The sequence below is a fragment of the Bubalus kerabau genome, chromosome 11 (genome assembly GCF_029407905.1).
Source record: "Bubalus kerabau isolate K-KA32 ecotype Philippines breed swamp buffalo chromosome 11, PCC_UOA_SB_1v2, whole genome shotgun sequence".
Classification (NCBI taxonomy): domain Eukaryota; kingdom Metazoa; phylum Chordata; class Mammalia; order Artiodactyla; family Bovidae; genus Bubalus; species Bubalus kerabau.
In genome coordinates this window covers 50200041-50213921 of record NC_073634.1, presented here as the reverse complement: position 1 = coordinate 50213921, position 13881 = coordinate 50200041, and the positions used below count along the sequence as shown (strand labels likewise).

At 43.5% G+C, this 13881-nt stretch overlaps 1 non-coding gene and 1 pseudogene across 1 annotated transcript; both read left to right on the top strand.

Annotated features, from left to right (window-relative positions):
- Positions 1 to 1714: 1714 nt before the first annotated feature.
- Positions 1715 to 2685, top strand: LOC129623810 (eukaryotic translation initiation factor 4B-like; annotated as a pseudogene).
- A 7110-nt stretch (positions 2686 to 9795) lies between these two features.
- TRNAG-UCC (transfer RNA glycine (anticodon UCC)) lies at positions 9796 to 9868 on the top strand. Its single transcript has one exon. It is a non-coding gene; the product is annotated as a tRNA-Gly (tRNA).
- Positions 9869 to 13881: the final 4013 nt, after the last annotated feature.

Here is a 13881-nt window from a genome sequence, read left to right as displayed (position 1 = left end):
CAGGCAAGAGTACTGGAGTGGATTGCCATTGCCTTCTCCGAGTATACCTATATCCCCTCCCTCCTGAGCCTCCCTCCCACTCTCCCAATTCCACCCTCAAGGTCATCACAGAGCACTGAGCTGAACTCCCTGTGCTATGCAAGGGAGTTGCTTCCCACTGGTTATCTATTTTACTCATGGTAGTGTATATGTTGGAGAAGGCAATGGCACCCCACTCCAGTACTCTTGCCTGGAAAATCCCATGGACAGAGAAGCTTGGTAGGCTCCAGTCCATGGAGTCGCTAAGAGTCGGGCACAACTGAGTGACTTCACTTTCACTTTTCACTTTCATGCATTGGAGAAGGAAATAGAAACCCACTCCAGTATTCTTGCCTGGAGAATCCCAGGGACAGAGGAGCCTAGTGGGCTGCCGTCTGTGGGGTCGCACAGAGTCGGACACGACTGAAGCAACTTAGCAGTAGCAGTGTATATGTGTCAATGCTACTCTCTCAGTTCATCCCCGCCTCCTTCCCCCACTGTGTTGAAAAATCTGTTCTCTACATCTGTGCCTCTATTTCTGTCCTTCAAGTAGGTTCATCAGTACCATTTTTCTAGATTCCATACATATGCGTTGATATGAAATATTTATTTTTCTCTTTCTGGCTTACTTCACTCCAAATAATAGGTTCTAGATTCATCTACCTCACTAGAACTGACTCAAATTGATTCTTTTTTATGGCTGCGTAATATTCCATTATATATATGTACCACATCTTCTTTATCCATTTATCTGTCAGTGGACATCTAGGTTGCTTCCATGTCCTGGCTATCGTAAATAGCAGTACCCTGAGCATCAGTGAACATGGGGGCATTTGTGTCTTTTTGAATTATGGTTTTCTCAGGGTATATGCCCGGGAGTGGGACTGATGGGTCATGTGGTGTTCTACATTTAGGTTTTTAAGGACCCTCTTTACTGTTCTCCACAGTGGCTGTACCAATTTACACCCCTACCAACAGAGTAGGAGGGTTCCCTTTTCTCCACACAGTCTCCATCATTTATTGTTTGTAGATTTTTTGATGATGGCTATTCTGGCTGGTATGAAGTGATACCTCACTGTGGTTTTGACTTACACTTCTCTAATGATTAGTGATGTTGAGCATCTTTTCATGTGCCTCTTGGCCATCTGTATGTCTTTGGAGAAATGTCTGTTTACGTCAGACAAAAAGATTAATCTCCAAAATGTGATAACAACTTATGGAGCTCAATAGCAAAAAACAAAACAAAACAAAACACAAACAATCCAATCAAAAAATGGGTGGCAGACCTAAATAGACTGTACTTTTTAAGAGTAGTTTAGGACTTCCCTGGTGGTCCAATGGTTAAGACTTCGCTTTCCAATGCAGGGGGTGCAGGTTCGATCCCTGGTCAGGGAGTTAGGATCCCATATGCCTCCTGGTGGAAAAATAAAAAACCAGAAAACAGGAACAATATTGTAACAAATTTAGTACAGACTTTAAAAATGGTGCACATCAAAAAAGCAATCTTAAAAAACAAAAGAGTAGATTTTAGGTTTATAGCAAAATTGAGCAGGAAGTACAGAGTTCCCATATACCTCCTCTCCCCACATACCGACAGCTACCCCCAGTAGCAAAGTCCACCCCCACCAGGGTGGTACATTCGCTACAATCAATGAACCTGAGTTGATACATCATTATCATCCAGTGCATTTATCCCATGAACCCAGCAAGTAGATTGAAAGGTTTTGGTTACCCTGACTTTGAGGTCCCGAGTTTAGATTCCTTGCTCAGTACTACCCTGAGTATCAGTGAAGGATTTCTAGAAGGCAGGAGATTTCAAATGGATATTGCTGATCCAATACTGGATCCTTCGGCTGATACTTGGTTCTTTTGGCCAAGAGATTCACACTGTAGGGCTCATCGTGCTGCGGACAGCTTTGAGGACTACTTGTCCAGAAGAGGTGATGATAGCTTTGGAGACAAGTGTTGAGATAGTTATGATTCATGCCAATATCACGATGTGTGTTAGGATAAATAGGATAGTAGGATGGTCCGGTCCACATGGGAATGTGGATTGACATGGGGGCCAGGATTGCTATGATGACTGATGCAGTAGAGACTATGACAGAGGCTATGATTACAGGACAGGCAGTGGCAGGAAGAGTATTTGGTCGTGGGCACCAGAGGGATTAGAAATACAAAGGAAGAGGAGACGACTATGAAGATAGTTATGGCAGACGAGATGATTAGAGAGGCATGATGGTACAGGTCCTCCCACCCACAGACTCATTGTGAATGTAAAGCCTCAGGGTACTCCCAAGGAAGACATTTCCTCTACCAGCACCTCCGGGTGAGCAGCCTCTGTGAGTGAGGGGCAAAGCTTGTTGACATAGCTGCTAGGGACATTCTAGAGCCAAAACTAGAACTTCAAACTCGGGAGAGACACACAGCTGACAAAGTGAAGAAATTCAGGAAAAGGAAAGGCTGAGGACAGGAAGTGAGTCATCACAGACCGCACCTAGCAGAAATGTATGAAGAAAAGATAGGAAGAAGTCTCTAGAAAAGAAAATACTTACTAAGGAGAAAAATTGTCACTCTTCAACTTCTAAGCCTCCCAAACCTGAGCAATCTCTAAAGGTAATGCCAGCCGCTCCACCAAAGAAGAAGGCTCCTGGGGAAGCAATCTAACCCTCCTGCTGATCTCAGAGCTCAGACACAGAGCAGCAATAGTAGTTCCGGCTCTGCCATCTGAGCAAAGACCAGCAGGAAAGGTGAAAAGATAGATGAGCAAATGTCCCAAAAGGTCAAAGTGACAAGGCCAGTCCTGATCCAGACCGTGCAGGGAACAAAGCCTGCCAGAGAGTCAGGTGAGAAGGGTGGTGGTAAAAAGGATCAAGACACCTGATCTGATTTACATTGGAGCCAAAGAAACATGAAGAAAATCCAGCCTCCAGGTTCAGTTCTGCAATCGGTCATGCTGCTCTCTCCTTTGACAGTGAAGGTGAAAACAAAGCTGACAATCTAACCCTGTGCTTTCTCCGTGTCTCTTTCCATCCTGGAACATTTGAGAACAAATCAAACCTCCATCCAGACAAGATGAAATAAAACTCACCATCTCTATCGCCTGGGCAGGGTGCGGGGGAAGAGAGGATCAACCCACCAAGATGATTGAATGGTTCTGATACTCCTGGATTTTCCAGGACTTGAAAGCTTGTGCCTTAAAACTGGGAAGGTTTAGGGCAAAACTGGGATACATTGGTCCCCTTTTATGGTGCCAAAAGACCAGGGATCCTGTGTGTCACAAATAAGCCCTAGGCTTCCTTGTAGTCTCTGACTGGTTATATTTCCCTCCCATCTTTCAACACAGTCTGAACTCCGTTCTGTCTGAAAATGCACTTCATGACTCTTCTGTCTGCCTGTGCTTCTGCTCTTTCACAGCAGCTGTTACCCACTGTCCTCTCCTAGACTTTGGTCTCTAATCCTTCTAGGAGAGAAGAGACTTGGGTTCGATCCCTGGGTGGGGAAGATCCCCTGGAGGAGGAAATGGCAATCCATTCAACCCATCCTTGCCTGGAAAACTCCATGGACAGTGACTGGTGGGCTACAGTTCATGGGGTCCCAAAGAGTTGGTCATGACTGAACACGCACGCACATACCCTCTAGGACTCTGCCCTAGGCTTTTCTATTAAAAAGAAGATGGTGGAGGGAGGAGGGAGGAGGGTTCAGGATGGGGAACATATGTATACCTGTGGCAGATTCATTTCAATATTTGGCAAAACCAATACAATATTGTAAAGTTTAAAAATAAAATAAAATAAAAAAATAAAAAGAAGATGGTGGACTTCCCTGGTGATCCCCTGGTTAAGACCCTGCACTCCCAGTGCAGAGGACCTGAATTTGATCCCTGGTTGGGTTTTTTTTTTTGTTTTTTGGTGTGTGTTTTTTTGTTTTTTTGTTTTTTTTTTTTTTTTGGTGGCTAAAATGGTAAAGAATCTGCCTGCAATGCAGGAGACCCAGGTTCAATCCCTGGGTCAGGAAGATCCCCTGGAGAAGAGAATGACAACCCACTCCAGTATTTTGGCTTGGAGAATCCCATGGGCAGAGGAACCTGGTAAACTACAATCCCGTGGGGTTGCAAAGATTTGGACACGACTGAGTGACTAACACTTTCACTTTCAGGGAACTAGATCCTGTAAGATGCAATTAAAATATTCCCCATGCCTCAGCTGAGACCCAGTGCATCCAAATAAATAAATTAAATTGATTAAATAAAAAGAGGGTGATATATACTTCTGTATACATATGTGCATGTGTGCTATTATATGTATATCAGTTCAGTTCAGTTCAGTCGCTCAGTCGTGTCTGACTCTTTGCGACCCCATGAATTGCAGCACGCCAGGCCTCCCTGTCCATCACCAACTCCCAGAGTTCACCCAAACTCATGTGCATCGAGTTGGTGATGCCATCCAACCATCTCATCCGCTGTCGTCCCCTTCTCCTCCTGCCCCCAATCCCTCCCAGCATCAGGGTCTTTTCCAATGAGTCAACTCTTCACATGAGGTGGCCAGAGTATTGGAGTTTCAGTCTCAGCATCAGTCCTTCCAATGAACACCCAGGACTGATCTCCTTTAGGATGGACTGGTTGGATCTCCTTACAGTCCAAGGGACTCTCAAGAGTCTTCTCCAACACCACACTTCAAAAGCATCAATTCTTTGGCGCTCAGCTTTCTTCACAGTCCAACTTTCACATCCATACACGACCAATGGAAAAACCATAGCCTTGACTAGACGGACCTTTGTTGACGAAGTAATGTCTCTGTTTTCTAATATGCCGTCTAGGTTGGTCATAACTTTCCTTCCAAGGAGTAAGCGTCTTTTAATTTCATGGCTGCAATCACCATCTGCAATGATTTTCGAGCCCCAAAAATAAAGTCTGACACTGTTTCCCCATATATTTCCCATGAAGTGATGGGATCAGATGCCATGATCTTCGTTTTCTGAATGTTGTTGAGCTTTAAGCCAACTTTTTCACTCTCCTCTTTCACTTTCATCAAGAGGCTTTTTAGTTCCTCTTCACTTTCTGCCATAAGGGTGGCGTCATCTGCATATCTGAGGTTATTGATCTTTCTCCCGGAAATCTTGATTCCAGCTTGTGCTTCTTCCAGCCCAGCATTTCTCATGATGTACTCTGCACAAAAGTTAAATAAGCAGAGTGACAATATACAGCCTTGACATACTCCTTTTCCTATTTGGAACCAGTCCGTTGTTCCATGTCCAGTTCTAACTGTTGCTTCCTGACCTGCATATAGGTTTCTCAAGAGGCAGGTCAGGTGGTCTGGTATTCCCATCTCTTTCAGAATTTCCCACAGTTTATTGTGATCCACACAGTCAAAGGCTTTGGCATAATCAATGAAGCAGAAATAGATGTTTTTATGGAACTCTCTTGCTTTTTCCATGATCCAGTGGATGTTGGCAATTTGATCTCTGGTTCCTCTGCCTTTTCTAAAACCAGCTTGAACATCTGGAAGTTCACAGTTCACAAATTGCTGAAGCCTGGCTTGGAGAATTTTGAGCATTACTTTACTAGCGTGTGCTGCTGCTGCTGCTAAGTCGCTTCAGCCGTGTCCGACTCTGTGCGACCCCATAGACAGCAGCCTACCAGGCTCCTCCGTCCATGGGATTTTCCAGGCAAGAGTACCAGAGTGGGTTGCCATTGCCTTCTCCGTTACTAGCATGTGAGATGAGTGCAATTGTGCCGTAGTTTGAGCAGTCTTTGGCATTGCCTTTCTTTGGGATGGAATGAAAACTGACCATGTCCAGTCCTGTGGCCACTGCTGAGTTTTCCAAATTTGCTGGCATATTGAGTGCAACACTTTCACAGCATCATCTTTTAGGATTTGAAATAGCTCAACTGGAATTCCATCACCTCCATTAGCTTTGTTCGTAGTGATGCTTTCTAAGGCCCACTTGACTTCACATTCTAGGATATCTGGATCTAGGTGAGTGATCACACCATCATGATTATCTGGATTGTGAAGATCTTTTTTGTACAGTTCTTCTGTGTATTCTTGTTTCTATGTAAAGGAATGTGTATTTCTATACCTATCTATATCTATATCCCTCTGGAAGAAGAAAACAGACGACAAGATTGTTTCTGGAAAAAACAGGGTGGCCAAGGCACAAGAATGGGAGGATAGGAGGAAGATTGTTTCATTTTTCTAGCAGCCTTATTGAGATGCAATTCGCATAACATACAATTCACCTATTTAAAGTGTAACATTCAGTGATTGAATATATTGCCCAGTTGTGCAACCAGGAAGAATTTTATTTATGCTTATTTTTCTCTTGTACCACATGATTTGTGGGATGTTAGTACCCTGCCCACACCAGAGATTGAAAGTGCTGAGTCCTAACCATTGGACCTCCAGGGAATTCCTAAGAAGGAGAATTTTAAATGTGTACCCTTTTGTATCTTTCCAAGTAGGCATCAGATGTTATATCATCATCTGCTGCTGCTGCTGCGTCACTTCAGTCGTGTCTGACTCTGTGTGACCCCAGAGATGGTAGCCCACCAGTCTCCCCTGTCCCTGGGATTCTCCAGGCAAGAACACTGGAGTGGGTTCCCATTTCCTTCTCCAGTTATATCATCTAGTACAACTTAAATAAAGAAATAGATTAAGGGACTTCCCTGGTGGTGCAGTGGATAAGAATCCACCTGCCAATGCAGGGGACATGGGTTCAGTCCCTGGTCTGGAAAGATTCCACATGCTGCTGAGCAACTAAGCGCATGCACTGCACCTGCTGACTCTGCATACTAGGCCTGTGAGCTACAACTACCGAGCCTGTGTGCTGCAGCTGCTGAAGCCTGTGGGCCCTGGAACCCTTGCTCCACAACAAGAAGTCGCCACAATAAGAAGCCCATTTACTGCAACTAGAGAAAGCCAGCACAGCAACTAAGGCCCAGCATAGCCAAAAATAATTATTAATAATTTTTTTAAAAAAGAAATAGATTACTTAATAAAAATTGACAACAACAAGAATTTTTATTCCCCTATGGTCTATCATACCATAGGGCTGGAGCTTATAAACAGACTCAGTGTTTTCTACTTGTTTTATGCATTCTTTATCAAATATTTTAAATGCCTAGGCCATGGTCTGCCTGCTAGGCACTGAGATTCAGACAGAAAGTATTCTCATCATCAGGAGAAAAACAGTATTCATTTTAGACGTTCCTAGCAAAACTGGTAGCTCTTTGGAGGACACATGATCTATATTCCCATTTGCATTCTGCACCCCCTGCCAGGTAGTTGGGAACACACATTCAGTGCTTAGATGTATTAAAAAATGAAATAAGGTCTGGGAGGAGTCCTCAGTTTCCTGAAAGTCTGTTCCCAGATTAATCCTCAGGTTGGCTTGAATAAAATTTTCCATTTCTTTCTCAGAAAATAAAAATAAAGTAAGGTCCAATGCACGCTTCAGCTGGAAAGACCCCTCAAGGTCTTCACTGGGTGGGTAACTTTTGCTGCCAGCAATCAGAGGGTGGAGGAGGACTCCTCAAAAGACCTTGGCCTGGATACAGATCTTCCCCCTCTTGTTTCCTCAGGGAACTTACATCTTTGCAGAGACTGATTTCAGCATTTTCAGGCACCTGTCACCAAGCATGGCATCCCAGGACAGGACCCTGTACAATAAAGTGTGGTTACAAGTTTAATCTTGTAACTCCCTTCAACATTGCACAAATTAGAATTTTGGTTTTTTTTGGCTTAGTTGGGTCTTAGTTACAGCATGTGGGATCTTCGCTGGATCATATGGAATCTTTTGTGGTGAACCATGGATCCTCTGGGCTTCCTTGGTGGCTCAGATAGTAAAGAATCTGCCTGTAATGCAGGAGACCCAGGTTTGATCCTGGGTTGGGAAGATCCCTTAGAGAAGGGAATGGCTACCCACTTCAGTATTCCTGCTTGGAGAATCCCATGGAGAGAGGAGCCTGGTGGGCTACAGTCCATGGACTTGCAGAGTGGGACAACTCTGAGTGAGCAACTAACACTTTCAAATGGACTCTCTAGTTGTGGCTCGAGGGTTCTGGAGCACAGAGGCTCAGTAGTTGTAGAGTGCAGGCTCAATTGCTCTGGGGCAAGTGGGCTCTTAATTCCCCACCAGGGATTGAATCCAAGTCCCCTGCATTGCAAGGCAGATTCTTAACCACCGGACCACAAAGGAAGTCCCAGAACGTTTTCAAAAAGGTGTTTATGCTTATCTTTCATGTCCTTTCTTGACTCACTCTAATTTTCTACACTGAACCTATGTTACCTGCATATTTTTTAAGTTAAAAATTAAACACAGTCTTCATGATGCCTCCTTACAAGAAGCCTTTCTTGACTACTCCTTCATCTCCTCATGGTAGGTTTGGTTCCCTTCTCTTAGTTTCCATGGCACCCATGCTCACCCCAGCACAGCACTTACCATAAGGTGTTTTAATCACCTGCTAATCACTTGCAGGTGATTAAAACACCTTATGGTAAGTTGGAGAAGACTCTTGAGAGTCCCTTGGACTGCAAGGAGATCCAACCAGTCCATTCTGAAGGAGATCAGCCCTGGGATTTCTTTGGAAGGAATGATGCTAAAGCTAAAACTCCAGTACTTTGGCCACCTCATTCGAAGAGTTGACTCACTGGAAAAGACTCTGATGCTGGGAGGGATTGGGGGCAGGAGGAGAAGGGGATGACAGAGGATGAGATGGCTGGATGGCATCACTGACTTGATGGACGTGAGTCTGAGTGAACTCTGGGAGTTGATGATGGACAGGGAGACCTGGTGTGCTGCGATTCATGGGGTTGCAAAGAGTTGGACAGGACTGAGCGACTACACTGAACTGAATCACTTGCCTCTCCCTTAGACTGTGTTTTCCTTACGGCAGGTGCTGTGCCTTTTAAACTGAGCCCCTTGGGCCTTGACTGGGACCCGGTACACAGAAGGAGCATTTCTCTTTCCACCTTCCCTAACTGTCCTGAACACCCACCCAAACCAAAGAAGACCTTCCTTTCAATCAACTGATTGAGTAAACTTTATTGCCAACAATAAGAAGATGAAGGGGGGACTTCTCAAAAGTCCATTGCCCTGGGATCCAGGGTTTCCATCTCCTGTCTTCCTAGGGAACTTGCCCCTTACACATAGATTACTTTTACTAAGCCCTGAGTACCCAACACTATGAAATGAATATGAGACGATGAGGATTCCAGAAGGACTTTGTTGGTATGGCCATCTTGGGAATGCTGGAAGTCAAGGACCCTGGGCATACTATTTGGGCAAGAGCTATATTGCTCAAGAATAAAAGGTAAAGGAGAGGGAGGCAGAGAGCTAGGAACTAGAATTAGAACTTCAGAAAAGATGTAAATTGGAAGGTGGAAAGGCAGTTAAGTCAGGAATTTCTGTTTTGGAAGACAATTGATAGAGGAGGAAAAGAACACCATACTAACACCAAACTTACAATTCAATTAAATATGGGCTTACCTTGTGGCTCAGCTGGTAAAGAATCCACCTGCAATGTGGGAGACCTGGGTTTGATCCCTGGGTTGGGAAGATCCCCTGGAGAAGGGAAATGTCACCCGCTCTAGTATTCTGGCCTAGAGAATTCCATGGACTGTATAGTTTTTATACATTATACATTTTATAGTTTTTATACATTAAATATGCTTGGCAGAAAGGAAGACGGGAAGAGGGAAAGAAGCAAAAGTAGGAGGGGGTGGAGAAAGAAGATACAAGAGAAATAACCACTTAAATTATATAGGTTTTGGGACTTCCCTGGTGGTCCAGTGGCTAAGACTCTGCACTTCCAATGCAGGGAGCCTGGGTTCAATCCCTGGTCAGGGAAAGTGATCCTGCATGCTGTAACTAAGACCTGGCATAGTCAAATAAATAAATAAAAATGTTTTAAGGAAAGAAAAAAAACAGAAAAGAAATAATCAGTAGGCTTAAAAAATAAATGATATAGGTTTGTGTGTGTGTGTTAGTTGCTCAGTCACATATGACTCTTTGTGACCTCATAGACTGTAGCTCACAAGCCTCCTGTGTCCATGGAATTCTCCAGGAGAGAATACTGGAGTGGATTGCCATTCCCTTCTTCATGGAATCCTCCTGATCCAAAGACAGAACCCAGCTCTTCTGCATTGCAGGCAGATTCTTTACTATCTGAGCCACCAGAGAAGGCCATATAGGTTTTTATATTTCATTAATATACAGGGGATCCTACCCAACATTCCACTCAGTGCTATTCCAGAAGAGTTTGAGAAGGGAGAGTTGACATATACTTTACTTTTAGTGTATTGGGACTCAGCTTTGACTGCACTTGAATTACCAGGGGAGACTTTATTGTTGTTCAGTCACTCAGTCATGTCCGAATCTTTGTGACCCCATAGACTGTAGCACTGGGCTTCCCTGGTAGCTCAACTGGTAAAGAATCTGCCTGCAATGCAGGGGACCCTGGTTTGATTTCTGGGTCAGAAAGATCCTCTGGAGAAAGGAAGGCTACTCATCCCAGTATTCTTGGGCTTCCCTGGTGGCTCAGACCGTAAAGACTTGGGAGACCTGGGTTCAATCCCTCAGTTGTGAAGATAATCTGGAGGAGGGAATAGCATCCCACTCCAGTATTCCTGCCTGGAGAATCCCCATGGACAGAAGAGCCTGGTGGGCTACAGCCCATGGGGTCGCAAAGAGTCAGACATGACTGAGCGACTAAGAACAGCACAGCACACAGACTGCAGCACAGCAGGTTTCCCTGTCCTTCACCACCTTCCTGAGCTTGCTCAAGCTCACGTCCATTGAGTTAGTGATGCCATTCAACCGTCTCATCTCTCTCAGACCATTTTCCTCTTGTTCTTAGTCTTTCCCAGCATCAAGGTCTTTTCTAATGAGTCAGCTCTTCCCATCAGGTGGCCAAAGTATTGGAGTTTCAGCCTCAACAACAGTCCTTCCAATGAACACCCAGGACTGATCTCCTTTAGGATGGACTGGTTGGATCTCCTTGCAGTCCAAGGCACTCTCAAGAGTCTTCTCCAAAACCACAGTTCAAAAGCAACAGTTCTTCAGTGCTCAGCCTTCTTTATGGTCCAACTCTTACATCCATACATGACTACTGGAAACACCATAGTTTTGACTAGACAGACCTTTGTTGGCAAAGTAATATCTCTGCTTTTTAATACACTGTCTAGGTTTGTCATAGCTTTTCTTAAAAAGAGCAAGGGTCTTTTAATTTCATGGCTGCAGTCATCATCTGCAGTGATTTTGCAGCCCAAGAAAATAAAGTCTGTCACTGTTTCCATTATTTTCAAGGGGGGGGGAATATATATATATATATATATATATATATATATATACACACACCTGGATCCCACCCTCAGAGAATCTGATGTAATTAATTAGTTAGAGATACAGCCTGGGCATCAGGCTAGTTAAAAGCTCTCAAGAGATTTTTTTGTAAAGTACACATAACATGAAATTTACTGTCCTAACCATTTTAAAGGATGTAAATCAACAGTATTAAATACATTCATAATGTTGTACAACCATCACCACCATTCATCTCCAGAACTCTTTCCTTGTAAAACTGAAACTCTAGACTCATTACACAATAGCCTTGGCAATCACCATTCTACATTCTATCTCCAAGATTTTGACTCTTCTAAATATCTCATATAAGTGGACTTATACAGTATTTATCTTTTTTGTATTTTGTGTCTGGCTTATTTCACCTAGCATAAAATCCTCAGAGTTCAACCATGTTGTAGCGTATGTCAGAATTTCCCTCCTTTTTAAGCCAAATAGTATTCCATTGTATGTGTGTAACATACTTTGCTTATCTATTCATCCATTTATGAACACTTTGGTTGTTTCCAAATTTTAACTATTGTAAATGATGCTGCTATGAAGATGGGTGTACAAATATCTCTTCAAGACCCTGCTTTCAGTTCTTCTGTGTGTATGGATCCAGAAGTGGGATTGCTGGATTACATGGTATTAATAATTTGGGGGGAGGGAATGATCCTACAAGAAATCAGAGTTCTATCAGTTGAGGAGGGGATGAAGGCTGGGTAGACAAAAACAACAGGTGTCTAGTACTGAGGAGAGGAAGAACTCTGGAGTGGGGCCTTAGCATAGCGAGTGGGCCTTAGAGAATCAATTTCTGGAGTTATGATTTGGGCCCTTGATTTTCTCTTCACTGGAGAAAGCCTGAGAAACAAAAGCTGCACTGAAGAAATAGAGGTCCCATAATATATATAATGGAATATTACTTGTCATAAACAAGAATTAAATACTGCCATTTGCAGCAATGTAGAAGGACTTTGGAAGAAATGATGCTAAAGCTGAAACTCCAGTACTTTGGCCACCTCATGCGAAGAGTTGACTCATTGGAAAAGACTCTGATGCTGGGAGGGATTGGGGGCAGGAGGAGAAGGGGACCTCAGAGGATGAGATGGTTGGATGGCATCACTGACTCGATGGACGTGAGTCTGAGTGAACTCCGGGAGTTGGTGATGGACAGGGAGGCCTGGCGTGCTGCGATTCATGGGGTCGCAAAGAGTCAGACACCACTGAGCGACTGAACTGAACTGAGACGGACTTAGAGATTGTTATACTAGTGAAGTAAATCAGAAAGAGAAAGACAAATAGCCTATGATATCATGTATATGTGGAATCTAAAATACGACACAAAGGAAGTTATTTACAAAACAGGAACAGACTCACAGACATGAAAAACAGATTTATGGTTACCAAAGGGGAAGCAGGAAGGAATAAACTGGGAGTTTGGGGTAAGCAGATACAAACACCTACATACAAAATAGATAAACAGGGAGCTACTGTATAACAAAGGCAACTATATTCAATATCCTGTAATATACCATAATGGAAAAGAATCTGAAAAAGAATATAGATATGTGAAATATATATATATATATATGAAAGTGAAAGTATTAGTCACTCAGTTGTATCAGACTCTTTGCGACCCCATGGACTGTAGCCTGCCAGGCTCCTCTATCCACGGGAATTCTCCAGGCAAGAATACTGGAGTATATCAGCCCCCACTGATAATCAGGGGGCAAAAGCTTTTATAGGCAGAGAGAGGGGCTACATTGCAGAAAGAACACAGTCAGCTCTGACGGTCATCTTGAAATTGGTCATCAGAGTTGTGATCAGCATCTTCCTGATTATTTTAGGTACAGTTAATCTTCAGTTCCAGGATGGATTTGTTCCCATTTCCACGAGACCAGTTCTCGAAATTGTGGCGGCTTATGTCATGGCTACAGTCTGGTCATTATGTAGTTAACTTCTCCCACCTGGTGGAGGTTTCAGTATCTATAAGACAGCTCACAGGATATGGCTCCAAATATGATCTATAGCCCTTGAGAAGGAACTAAAAGGTCCTTGACTTTGCTTACTGTCTAATCTGTTATTGTTTTGTTCTGTTTGACTGCTTTTCTTTGCTTCTGCATTTTCTCACTTCTCTAATTAAACTTATTCTTTGGCTAAATTTTCCACAAATAAAAGGAAGGTTGAGGACATGGGGCCAAGGAACATAGGGTCTTGTTCTGTTTCAAAACTAACGCAACATTCTGAATCAATTGTACTTCAATTACAATAAATAAATAAATTACCTGGATATTTAAAAGCAGATTTCAAAGTAATAAAGGAGAAGAAACCACATGAAAGATTCCTGGGCAGGATGACACGCAGGGACTCACCAAAGCTCAAGGCAAGAGCTCTGCCACCTGCCCATGACAAAGAAGTTCCCATCCATTGGCCCATGTGGATAAGGGTCACTAGCCACCAACTCACATAAATCCCACTGTGTGAGAGGTTCGCGGGTCTTGTTGAGGGTGGTTGCACTGT